This window comes from Passer domesticus, chromosome 3, assembly GCF_036417665.1.
Source record: "Passer domesticus isolate bPasDom1 chromosome 3, bPasDom1.hap1, whole genome shotgun sequence".
NCBI lineage: Eukaryota > Metazoa > Chordata > Aves > Passeriformes > Passeridae > Passer > Passer domesticus.
The window spans coordinates 18,895,393-18,908,555 of NC_087476.1; the positions used below are offsets into that span (position 1 = coordinate 18,895,393).

Sequence of the window (13,163 nt, forward strand, 5' to 3'; positions counted from 1 at the left end):
CACACTGCAGTAACAGGGCTAGAGTGCAGGGCGGGGGGAGGAGGGGGGAAGGAAATAATCCCAGCGGTTTAAAAACAGGGCTTAACCGAAGGCACATCGAGGTGTATGTGCATATGTATAGCACATACACGCCAGTTTTTAGAGATATGCCACTGCTTGCTTAAAAAAAATCCACCAAAAATCCCCAGGCAGAGCAATTCCCAAATCTCATGAAACAACAGTCTTCCCAGGTTTCAGATCCCCCACACACATGGATTGATGTTTGATGCTTTGCTTGATGCTGGGTTTGCACACCGGAGCTGGCTGTAAAATATTTCTGTTTTGTTAAAGGACTGCAGGAGATGCGTACTTTAAATGGCTCTTTCTCTATGCACACATTCATCTGCTTGGGGATTGTGGGGGGGGGGGGGGGTAGAGATCCAGCTTGAGTGTGTCAAGCACAGGGCAGAGAGAGCTCCAGGAAGCTGCTCTGCGTTTACTGGCAGTCATTTTCTCGTGATGCATAATGCACAAGGTGCCAATGCAAGCTGAGGTGTAAAAAACAGGGCTGGGGGGTGGTGTGGTGTGTGTGAAAATGGTGTGTCTGGTAGTAGCTGAGCTTTCCTCTTCATCTGAGGTTTCTTTCTCAGCTAATATCTGGGAATAATTTATAGCTGCATGTTAATATGTTTTCTTGGTATTTCAGCACATCTGTGAAGCAAATCCTTGCAAAGCAAGTGTGTCTTTTCGCAATCGCTGCATGTCAGTCTGGCAAACTTTAGCCGTGAGCAGTATACAGCGAAGGGGGGGAAGCCCCCAGCACCCTTATCTGTTTAGGAGGTGGGGGAAGGGTCGACGGTAATACCTTTAAAAACCCGAAAGGCGGTAAGCCATTATTAGCAAAAGCTATATTGAGCATGCTTGCCAGACAGGCAGTGCAGCGCAGCTCAGCTCTAGTTCCGCCCAGACATGTGCCTTGCCATTTTCATTTTAATCAGTCTGCTCAGGATGGCTGCTGATTCATTTTGCGGGATGGCCCCCTGGGAGCCAAGGTGAAAGCCTGAGGCGAGCTGCTATTGCATCAATGCAGCACTCCACATCAGACACAGGGAGGGGAGGCAAGGCTTCAACAGCAGATAGAGTTCAAAATACCAGCCTCACTATTAAAAAAACAAACCAGTACTCCCCTTCAAAAAAAAAAAAAAAACAAAACAAAAACCCAAAAAAAACCCACCAAAAAACCCCCCAAACAAACAACAACCAAACAAACAAAAAACCCCAAGCAAAAATCTCTCTGTAGAAGTAATAATATGTCTGAAAAACTAAAAAAGGGAAAAAAGGAGTATATATCCAACACCCCCTCCCAGAATCATTAAATAAAACACAGTTATTGGAGAAAAATCTCTCCTGCTCCTTCCTTCCCCTCTTACCCTGGAAGCTCTGGAGCTACAATTTCTTTCCAGTGTCTTGTTTAAAAAGAAAAAGGATGCTCTCTATTTCTCTATTTACCTGATAACTAGCGGGGGGTGGGATACCTGATTTAGCTAGAGACTTTGATTTGTGGGATTGACAACCTTATTATGCAGTGAGCTTATTATTGATATTATTCTGCTCTCGGTTGCCATGACCACCTTGTGAGAGACATTCAATTTTCTCTCTTCCATCATCATTATCTATGAGGCCATCTGTTGTGGAAAATGAATTCAGCCTCATTTGCATGACTGATAAGCAAATTTTTTTTTTATCTATTTAACAGAAGGTCATATGCCGGGGATTTGGAGCTGGTGGAAAAAAAAAAAAGTGGAGGAAAAAAAAAAGGCATCTCGAGAGGATGAGTGGGAGTGCGTGCATTAGAGGATGTATGTGGAAGTAAAACAGATCCCTCAGGCCTGCTAGCCTATCCTACTGCATTTGTCATTCCTGCCAGGGCGACATTTTTTCCCCCTAAGCTTCTGCACACTAAAGAGAGTGAGAGCTTTTTCCCTGCAGTCTTCTTGAAGCCCCCCCTGTTTTTTTTTACTCAGTGTTGGTGGGTGTATTTTAATATATATACATATATCTTTTTTTTTTTTAATTCCCTGGAACATGGGGTATCTTTTCTGTGTTCAATGAAGAAAAAAGCAGCCTTTTCTGGGTCTCTGTGGTATGCTTCTTACTCCTCATCCTTTCAAAGTTGTAGTAAGCCAGGGCGTTTCTTAACCATGCTGAAATGTCTTGCTTATGTTTAACTTGCAAATGGTTAACAGTGCAGGTGTGGGCTGTGTTTTGTGCAGGGTGGGGGTTGATTCTTGCAGCTAACTGGGAAGATTATTATGATTTTTGTAGTCATTCTGTAGCTTGTACTTAAATGTCCATTGTTTGCTCTTTTCAAGTTCTTCTGGCAATACTGCTGTGCAGCTGAAATTGTATTGGGCTGTAGAATAGCTGATAAAAAAATCCTAAAGAATGTGTTTAGTATATGACTGCATAATGTTGCATGCATTAAGCATGTTGTTGTTTATATAAACTTGCTGCATGTGGACAGTACTTGTTTGATATGGAGAACCTGAGACAGAAGCTTCACAGATTGGAATGCTCAATGACAGCCGAATGCAATTAAATAAAAGAACGTAAGATACTGTATTTTGCACTAAAATGACTTTTGAAAACAATGGATTTGTACTTTTAAGGGAAACACTTGTATAAGAGTACCATTTTTGAAACAACACTATCTTAAATGTTTCATATCTGTAATACATTTTCTTTAAAGAAAAGAAGCTTTGTAAATAAGGAGTGGTTAATTCAGTTAACTCTCTGAAAACATCACAGTATTTATTTCAATTTTAAAATAGTTGTGATAAGTAGTCCATGTACATTTAGTGTAGATCTGTTAATCCTATTAATTTAGTGCTAAAATGTAGACAAACAGTATAAAGGAAAACAACTTATGTCAGTAAAAGAGAAACTACCTAGTGTCTTATGGAAGAGGTGTTACACGGGTTTGTTTCTTTTAATTGTCACTAACAAAGATTAAACTCAGTGGAACAGAAGCATGGCATTTTCTTCTGAGTTCTGACCAATGTGCACAGCCTCATCTAGGCAGAAGAGTTTTCTTTAAACCTTAATTTGTTTTCTGAAGAAGTAACGTGGGGATAAATGTAGGCTTTTTATACGATAAATTCTTTGCCTCGTTGACGATACTCCTTTAAAGGTAGAAAAGGAGAAATGCAGTACTCTCTTTCTTGCAAATAAATACATGCATTTTGTTTATATATGGGGAATATTTTTTTAATATTTCACACTTGCTATGGAGAAATGGTCACGGTGCTGGATTTCAGGTGGTAAGAAGTTTTACTTCTATTGAGGGCAGCTAGAGACTAGATCTCTGACTTGTCTACATTAAATAACTTACCCTAAATTACTTGATTAATTTCCTAGTTTTGTTTGGTTTAGATTATGCTCTGCAACAGACCTAGCATTAATTTGTTGTGATAGTTGTTTGAAGGGAACTCTTTTTTCCTATCACTCTGATTTCAGAAAGAGTATCTTCCTTGTACATTTTTAAAAAGGAGTAAGATTTAATACTTTTTTGGCATCCGCCATATTTATCATGCCTATTGGGATCTGTGGTGGAAGTTAGCTCACAGAACTAGTTTCACACTCTGAGCTCAGCCCAGTGCAGCTCTGGCAGCTACAGGGAGTGGAGGGTGTCTGAAACGGTGCTGGTTTCCTCAATGGACTTCAGCTGGAAGTAATGGGATACTGTGCATTAGCAGACTGTCTTGTAGCACACAAAGGTTGAGGTCTCCGTCTTATCCTCACCTCCCCCCTCCACTTGAATTGTCAGCATCTTCCCAAGGCTGGTGAATCAAACCTGCTAAACTTCGGGAAAAGCCTAACAGATAACACAGTCAATTCCCTTTCCCTGCCCCCCAAAAGTTAATTACCGAGCTTGGTTGGATTCCTCCCCGCCACCCTGACATTTGACTGCTGCTAATTCACTGATTAATCTCATTAATGTGATTATAGCAGGATTTGGAGTTGGCTGCCATTGTTCTGCAGACAGCGCCATTCAGCCCCAGCCCTCGCCGCCCCCCTCGGCGCGTCGGTGCGGTTCCTTCAGCACCGGGAGCTGTCCGGCTCTCCGGGAGCTGTCCGACTCTCCGGGAGCTGTCCGACTCTCCGGGAGCTGTCCGGCTCACCGGGAGCTGTCCGGCTCACCGGGAGCTGTCCGGCTCTCCGGGAGCTGTCCGCCCCGGGAGCTGTCTGCGCTCACCGGCCCCGTGCCCAGCGACTGCTCCCGGAGGTAAAGGCAGAAGAGGCTTCATGCCTTCTAATTAGGTGGCGGGAAGATGGCTGTGGTAAAGCGCCAGTCTCTTAATTTCAATGCATTTAAATTCTTCCTCTCTTCCAAGAGCTGTCTTCGTCTGCATTCTGTTTTCTGGGATCGATCCATGGGGCTGTGGAGTTTAAACAGCACTTCTTTGCAGCAGTGCAATTTAGCTCACAGAAGGTGAGGGACATTTCAGGTGTTGCCGTACTTAGCCAGACTTTTTCATCCTAGTAAAAAGTGCTTTGTTGAGCTTAATGTTTTCATTTATCTGCTCATCGCCTCAAAAATTATGTTTGCCCTCACCAACACTATTGTGCCCAGGGTCTTTCCTGCAACTGCTCTGCAAATGCCCATTTTACAGAGTTTGACAATAGGAAGCATTTTATTGATTTAAAATTGATCTGGAAGATCTTTCTAAGGTCTCCTTATACATATAAATGACTTTTGCAGTCTTCAGTTGCAACACTATTTTATATTCAAGTTCTCAGGTTAGACAATTTTAAATCAGACTAGGAATAACTTCCTTAAAGTCAGTCACTTTATGTAGCACTGGGGCACTGCCCTATTTGGTATTTTTACTTTTATTATCTAGAAGATACATTGTTATCATTTAATAACAGCCAATTGCACATGCGTAGTAACTTTTTTTTTTTACCATCTTCTCTTTCATTTGTATTCTTTATGAGCATGACCCTGTAATGGAAAAACTGAAGCCACACATTAAACTCTAGTGTGTGAAGGATTTGCCAGGACAAGCAGTGAACTCCTGCAAACCACTAAATTCAAAATACTTTTAAGAAAAAGTGTCCTGCTGAAATAAAGGGGTGATCTGTTAAAGAACATGCTACATTTTAAAGGATTCGAGTGTAGTAAATGTCAGTGAAACATCTGCAGCAATCTATGGATAAATAACAATTTATGTTCAAAACTGAGAAAGTGCACTTAACCCAAAAAAGTCAGTTGCTATTTTCTACTATGACTTTTGCATAGTTTCTCAGTTACTGATTCTTAATAGGATTTCCTATTTTTTTTGTTTCCTTTTCTTCTCATTTCTTTTTCACCCAAAATCAAAAGCCCAGTGAGTAAAGTATTGTCTCCTTAACAGCTTTAGAGAACTATATGTTTAAAGGATGTATAAAATAGGATTGCATAGGAACAGGTTTTAACAGTGACAGCCACAATATGCAAGCCAATTAAGGCTGCTCGTTAGCGGGTATATTCTTGTAATACTCCTGTCAAGCTGAAATTGTACTCCCTTATTGACAGTAGTGGGTTCGTCTGATGCTTGAATTCTGTTTTCTGTGTTTGTCTAATGTTTCAAGACTCACTAGAAACTGCAACTAGCCAAAAAGTAAAAGAAACTGAAGGTTTTCAAGCATATTTTACCTGAAGTTTGCTAACCTGGCCAACTTAACCTGCAGGAAAAATACTGTGCTCTCATTAACGCTGCTTAAACATGACCTGCATCTCCTTTTCCCCATGGATAATGCACACTGACGAGACACAGGCTGGGGGAGGGAGAATCCAACCCACACCATTAAACCCTAGATACCCTAGTATCTTATGGAGGATAATTAGGCCAATGAATAACGAGTCTCCCAAATTTCTTTCCAGACTGGTTGTTTTTTTTTTTTTGGGGGGGGGGGGGTGGGGTGTTGGTTTGTTTTGTTTTGTTTTTTTTGCAAATGCTTCTAAGTTATGCATTGGCCTCCCCCACCCCCCCTAACACTCACCAGCACAAAGATTTATGTACATTTTGTCCTGATTAGAGAAAATACTGTTTTTGTTCTCAGTGGGAGAAGCACTGGCTCTTTTCTTTGTGCCACCACAAAGGCTGGACAAGATGATGAGGGTTTTTTTCCCATATAAATCACCTTCCAAAAGTTTGACAACACCTGCCGTGATACATGTACCACATAGTTGGCTTCACTATCCTATTAAGGCTAGCTAGGAAGAAGACTTGATTTTTCAAATGCAAATACCATTATCCAAAGGTTCTGCATGTAAACCTGATGTTAGAAATGCTGAGATTCATCTGTAGGGGTGTAGATACCCTATACACTTACAGGGGGGCCCTTTAATCGCCACGTGTGCATGTGTGCTTCTCAGGCTACGCTGATTTGTGTGGAAAAAACCCAAACTGACATGCCCTTGCTACGACACAAACGTGGTAGATCTCCCTCCCCGCTACGAGGAGGCTTTTCTCCCGGCAGCCCGGCTCCCCCCTCCCGCCCCCGCGCTGCGCGCTGCCCTCCGCGCTCCCCGTCCGCACCTGCGGCCCGGCCGCTCCCGAGGGCTCCGCGCCTCGGTCTCGGGGGAGCCCTGCGAGTGAAGGGAGATGTAATCAGAGATGACAGAAAAAAAATAAGGAAAAGAAACCCAAACAAAAACCCAAACCACGAGCGAGGTGGAGATGGCGTGGAGGGGGGGGGGGGGGGCGTGCGGGGCGGGGGAAGAGACACGTAAGTCCCTTTTTTTTTTTCCCTTTGCTTTCTGAGGGAAACACTGCGTTTTCCACCAAAAGCGTGGATGTCGTGAGGACTCTGCTATTGTTAGTCCCTGCCCCAGCAGGCTGGCTTTCCCCTAAATCCCTGTGAAAAACTTCCCCCCCGCTCCCCATAGCCCCTCTCCTGCCATCGGAGCGCGGCCGCGGAGCTGCTCTGGCGGCTTTGGGTGCGAAGGGCTGGTACGAGGAGACTCGCCTTCCCCTCAGAGCGCAGCGTGGGGCCGGCAAGGCTGGGTGGGGAGGGAATGGCAACCTCTACAGCAACCATGTCTGGTGTTCACACGTCAGGCAGAGCGGGCTCGGGAGGGATTACCTCCCAGGGCAAGCTTGAGGAGGGTGTTCCTCCTGACTTTTTGGGTCAGACTCCCCCGCTTGTGTCGCGGCCAGCAGGGGCTGCCCCCGGTGCCCTGCCAGCCGCGGGGCTGCCCGCACCGAGCACCGCGGAGCAGGGCGAGCCGCGGCAGGGAGGGAGGGAGGGAAGAAGGGAGGGAGGGGTGCGGGGAGGAGGAGGCTGCAGCAGCACAATGGCAACGAGGAGGGCAACGACACCGGCAGGCGCGCGTGTGTGCAGGGAGAGCGTGTAGGCTGTGTGCGTGCGCTAGCCAGGGTCCTTCCCGTGCGGAACAGCCTGCCTGCGGGGATGGACGCGCAGGGCGGGCGGGACCCGGCAGGAGGCGCGGCGGTGCCCGGGGCAGGGGCCGGGACACGGCAGGGCTGAGCCCGCGGGGGCGTGCGGAGTCGTGCCAAGGCAGGGGGGAGCCGCCGCCTCCGCGTAAAGATCACAGCCTGTCACGCTGCCACCGAAATGACATTTCGGGGACGGGTTTAAACGAAGCGACTCCCCGCTGCCAAGCCGCTCCCGTCGCAGGGACATCCGGCAGCCTGGGGGCGAGCCCTTTAGGGACGCTGCCCCCGGGCGGGTGACGGCCGGAGGAAAGCCTCTGCACAGCCGTGGAAGGCGGTGGAGGTGCCTCTTCCCAGTCATTGTCTTTGTGACACGTTTACTAAAGCGGTCTCTGGCTAGGCGCAGGCAGCGAGAGCCACAGAATCCACGTCAAATTGCAGGGGAAACGCTGTTAAGGGTTGGTACATGCAAAGCTGGCCCTTTATGCATACGAGCCCTGGTTTCTGTTTCGGGTCTTGATCACATAAAGTTGAGCTGCGCAAGTAGCTAATGGTGTAAGGCTGCTAATCTTTTCTTCTGTAAATAGTTAATTTCTTTTGTTCCAAAAGGGAGAAGATGGTGTGAACAGGTAATATAAGCAAAGCTTCAGCAGAATTAACTAGAAACCCTGGTGAGGTACCCCAGCAGAAAAAACGATGGTTTCGCTCGTTATTTTCTTTAAAATATACATTTAGAAACCTAATTGTTGAGACTTTTTTTTTTTTGGGGGGGGGGGGTGGTGGTGTGGGGGGGAGTTCTCTATCGGAGACACCATTTTACGCCAGCACAGCGGCAGGGGAGTATTTTTAGCGGTCTCCCCTCCCGGGCGGCTGCGGCGTTTCGGCGTTCCCCTCCATTGGGTGGAACACAGCGCCGGCGCGGCGCCCCCCGCCGCCGGGGAGCCCGGCCGGGGTGCGCGGCCCCAGCCCTGCCCGCCTCCCGCCGCGCCGCGGGGGCCGGGCCTGCGCGGCCGCGCCGGGCACTGCACCGCGCCGCGGGGCCGGCGGGATGGAGGCGCGCCGCGCTGCTTAAAGGATGCGGGCTCAGGCGGGGTAAGTCAGCAATCTGCTACGGATGCTGTTCTGCTGCAGTAATGTGGTCTCTAGGGGAACTAGGGCTTGATGCATGCTACGCTGCCTAGGCTTCCTCCAGCCCGTCGCCTCTCTGCTGCTCTTAAATGGAGGTTACAGCTGATCCATCAGCCACAGAGCTGCACGCATGCCCACCTTCTCAGCCTTCAGTGGTGGAAACTTATTAATTTCTGCCTTCGACTTCAGGCCCGTTGGTTTCCTGTCTGAAAGCATTATTACTTTTGTCCATGTGGCAAAATAATTAGCATACAGATGAGAAGGGATCCTGCCTCTGAGCCTCAGTCGCAGGAGAAGATGTGCAGTGGAAAGTTGATTGGATGAATGGAGAACAAATGGTGGGCGTTCAAAAGCATTAGGAGAGTTTTGTTGTCGTGGAGCAGGTTTGTCAGTTTTCTGGGTGAATCTCGTAAGATGGAAGGCAGGGTGGCTGGTGCTGAGACGACTGCTTGACAGACTGTGGCCTACTTGAAGGTGCACGTTTGGACTGCATGCATAGATAATTCCTTTGGACTACTTTGTTTTGCAATTCTGCGGCTTTCCCTTTCCTGTTCTTTCAAGGTAAATATGTCCTTTTATCACCGTTGTTGTTTGCAGGGCACTTTGCTGTTGTTGACAAAGTGATGGAAAGTTCAACTCTTTGGGCAGTTAACAAAGGAATAGCTTGCACTTCTTCCACCCCAGCTCCACAACACATACTCCTGTGCACAGAGCTGGAGGAGGCTGAGCAGCTCGGGCCCGATCCTGCTCTCCCTGAAGTCAACGGGGAGTTTGACATTGCTTCCAGTGAGAACAGGATCGAGCTCTCAGGGATTGTTGTTTTAATAATGACTGCTGGAAATGTCAGATTTCTGCTTCCTATTTTCTAGAACAATGTGGGCAGACCTGTAAAATTAGCAACTACTGTTTCAATGAAAGCCCTGCTGTGATTAGTTTTGATTGGTGTGGTATGCATTTTCTTGGTTGAAAGGGAAAAAATGCTTATTTAACACAAACTCGACAGTAATGCTAAAGCCCAAGTTGCAGATTGACAAATTGCTAGTGATTCTCTCAGCTCTATGTATCTCCGCTACATATGTGTCCTTATAAAGGCATCTTTTTTGAGAGAAGAAAAAAGAAAAAAACCAAGCTATCTGTGAATTAGATATTTTTTTTGTCACATAAAAATACTGAGTCAGACTGGAATCCCACTTCTCGAACATAGGATCCATTGATAGGCATTTCTTATATAATTCTGATGCTGTGTATAAAATATGGGGTACTTGAACATTTAGATATGTTTGCTTTTTTCTTCGTGTACTCATTTAGGAATATTTTTATTCAATTCTAATGATTCCTATCCTCCTTAAAAATGGTGATTTTCATTTTAACTGACCTAATTTTGAAACTGCATTTAAGGTTGTGGTTAAGTAGAAATTATTATCTGGTAATTGTCTTTACATAGTTCTTGTGACTATTGTAGAACAGTTTAATAGATTATTTGCTGTAATTTGAGTGGTGTGGGGGTTTTATTACCTTTAAGTATATTGCTGGGGAGAACAACAGCTACAGTTCCAAATGATGTTTAGTTTTTACCTTTCTCTCCCTTTTTTTATTTTTTTTTAATTGCTATTTCAGTTCCGTGTGATAGTTTATTTTCAAAAATTTCCAAACATATAAAAGTCTTTGTCCTGTCACTCTGCAAACAAAAAAGCCCCCCAAATATTGGAACAAACTGTTAACCCTTGCTGGTCAATTTGCAGGTACCCCATATGATTTATTAAGGTTGATTAAGTTTGGAATGATAAGATTAAACTTGGTTGCTGTAGTGTCGTCTGATGACTATGTATTTATACTTGTTTGCAATATGAGACATTTAAAAACAATTAAGATGGCAACACAACACTTTGAACATTAGAAATACAGAGTGATGCAAGACTATGTAAAAACCCAGGATCTTTCTAAGTAACTATATTTTTCTAAAAACTACATTGATTTATCAAGTGAAACAAAGAGAAGAGTAAATTATTACAATGAGTAAATGTAGAATTAGGTCTATTTTAATCTGATCTTAATAGCAGATTCAATTTTGTATGTATTTTACAGCTTGAACTTTCTGGAGAGTGAATGTTCTTCCTCCCTCTTCCCCCCCCTTTCCTCCCCATTTTCACAAACAAGGGCAATAGTTAAATGCTAAACATTTGCAGTGGTTTCTTTGTTTTAGATTAAAATTCCCAGTTATATGCCCACATTTTCAAAAAGGGCATCAGTTTTATTGTAGTAGTTCTTGGTTCATAGTATGACTTTGTTGTTTTACTCTACAGTCTTGGATGTTACATATTATAAAATTGAGCAACTGTGTGTTTGGAGACAAAGACAATTAAGAAAGAAGAGGAGCTACTTCAGTATAATCAGAGATATATGATTTCTCCAGATTTGTTAAGGACTGTTTTTGAGGTTTTCTGTTTTTCATGTTCTCTTCTATTTTATTTATTTTTTGTGTTGAGGAGATGAGTAAGATATGCAAAGGAATATTTTGATTATATACACATACATGCTACACATATGCGGCAGACTATTAGCAAGGCATATAAACTTTGCTATATGAATGGCAGAAAAGAAACTGTTTTGAAAACTGTTCTGTGCTGGTCAGGCTTTTATATGGACTCTAAAAGAATGAAAATATAATTCCCATGCATTAGCATTTCCATGGGAAATGAGCATGGGTGTTTCTAAGTGCATTGCACAAGCATATTTATAAAACAAAGTTGTCTGTGTTAGAATAATTTCTTGATCAACTTTGAGAACAGTCATTGTTTTTTTGAGAGAGTCAGTGGTGGAAAAGTACTTTGATATTAAATAGGTATACAGCACTGTATATTCTCATGGAAATACTGAGTTTAATATCACTTTGTCTGAGCTTGATAAATGTTTGCATCATGTTGATCAACTTTTAGTAAAGATTTGAAGTTCCTGATAGTATAGTACCAGAAAACTTTATGGCTGTGGATTACTTACTGACCTTTTCTTTCTTGTAATAGAAATAATGAGAAATGCTAATAAGATTATCAATGGTGTTTTAACAGAAGTGCAGCCAGATTTCTATGGAGTAAAACTGGGTGCAGACCAAATAGCATTGTCTTCTCCACATATCCTAGATTAAAAAGTCACAAGGAGAAAAAAATCAAAGCTTTTATAGCTTGTTGACAAAGATTATCTCTTTAGAATCCTTCACAGTATTTTGCTTTGATTAGAATCACTCTGTCTATTTTAGCCATAGAGGAAAAAAAAGCAAAATGTAATGAAACTGAAATGAAGGGGAAACATCTTGTGTGGGGAGGGGGAGTTGAATGTGGAAACAGACAAAAATCACAATAGAATTTTTGATCCCTTAAAGGGATCATACTTCTAGTCATGAAAACAGTAAACATTATTATTAGATCGGATTTAAAATCTGATCTCGGATCAGATTTTCAGTGTGTATATACTAGTTCAGCATGTTTGCACTGAAGCTGCAGATGTGGAACACAGTCGCCAAGTAAGGAAGCTGGCCAGCTTGGTTGTGGAAATAACCAGGGCTGCAGGGTGCCCCAGAGAGAACCTTCAAATCAGGTCAGTATAGAACTGTCTGGTAGGTTGTAAACAATAGGAAATCAATGTTGTGTCTGCCAGTAGACCCTTTGGTTTGCTGAGACTCCCACCTGCCTAATGCATCTGGGCAGTTGGTTTCAGGAAACAGTTTCCTTCAGGATAAATTTTATGTTTCTTGAAGGTATATCATAACTAAGTTGATTATAGTTCTGCACCAGGCAAACACATAAATGTCTGTAAGGTCACAGATTTCCAACCAAACCAGCATTGGGGTCTGTTATTCTATGAAGTATTAAAGGTCTGCATTTCTCATACCTTATGTCTTCATGGCATTTTTTATCAGGAAGTTGGTTAAAAAGGGCATGATATACAACAAATATATGTTCACTTGGTATGGCTTCAGATGGTACAGTCTGAATCTGGCAAGTGCCGCGTCTTGCTTGGTGCAGTAGTGAAGAGAATTAGGGCAAAGCAGCAATTTGATAAAAAAAAAATTATAAGGGGTTTTAAAAAGGCTGCTGTTTTGTTTCTACTTTGCATGATCCTGCTGCTGTTTTGTTCCTACTTTGCATGATCCTGCTTCTGACCCCTAAGAAAAGAGAGCACTGAGCTTTGGAACAGGTTTGTAATATCATTTTATAGAATGACAGGCCAAACATTTCTCATGTGGCTCCAGTAAAATCAAAAGGGAACATCTCCTCACTCTCTCAAGACTTATTTTATTAATAATATTGTTTATAGGCAGAACATAGTGGAGAGTATAGTTACCATTCAAAAAAGACTTAAACTGCTCACTGACTGGCTCATTTTTTCCAGGCTTTCTGGTGATGTCGTCTCCCTCATGTCCCATCCCCCCAAATAGAAATAGTGATACTATTGCAGATGTAATACTGCAATATTTATAATTCGTATCAACAGCTTGCTTATTTTTCCAAGGGAAATCCCCTTTTTTTCCTCCTGTCTCTAGCCAATACTGGAGGATATTACCAAGGGAATAAAATTTTTATGCCTAATTTTAGTGTTCCTCTGCCTAATGTAGTGTGA

At 43.5% G+C, this 13,163-nt stretch overlaps 1 protein-coding gene across 22 annotated transcripts in view; it reads left to right on the forward strand.

Annotated features, from left to right (window-relative positions):
* The first annotated feature begins 1,814 nt into the window (after window positions 1-1,814).
* The window catches only part of MYT1L (myelin transcription factor 1 like), a 304,897-nt gene continuing 293,548 nt past the window's right edge, over window positions 1,815-13,163 (forward strand). For 6 of the 22 annotated variants that reach the window (XM_064412032.1, XM_064412042.1, XM_064412038.1 and 3 more), the window contains exon 1: window positions 8,341-8,513. The gene's annotated coding sequence lies outside the window, so the exon portion shown is untranslated. Of the gene's footprint in view, window positions 2,009-8,338; window positions 8,514-8,568; window positions 9,111-13,163 lie in introns of those variants that run through there. The other 16 variants (XM_064412026.1, XM_064412034.1, XM_064412037.1 and 13 more) reach the window with 6 other exon arrangements.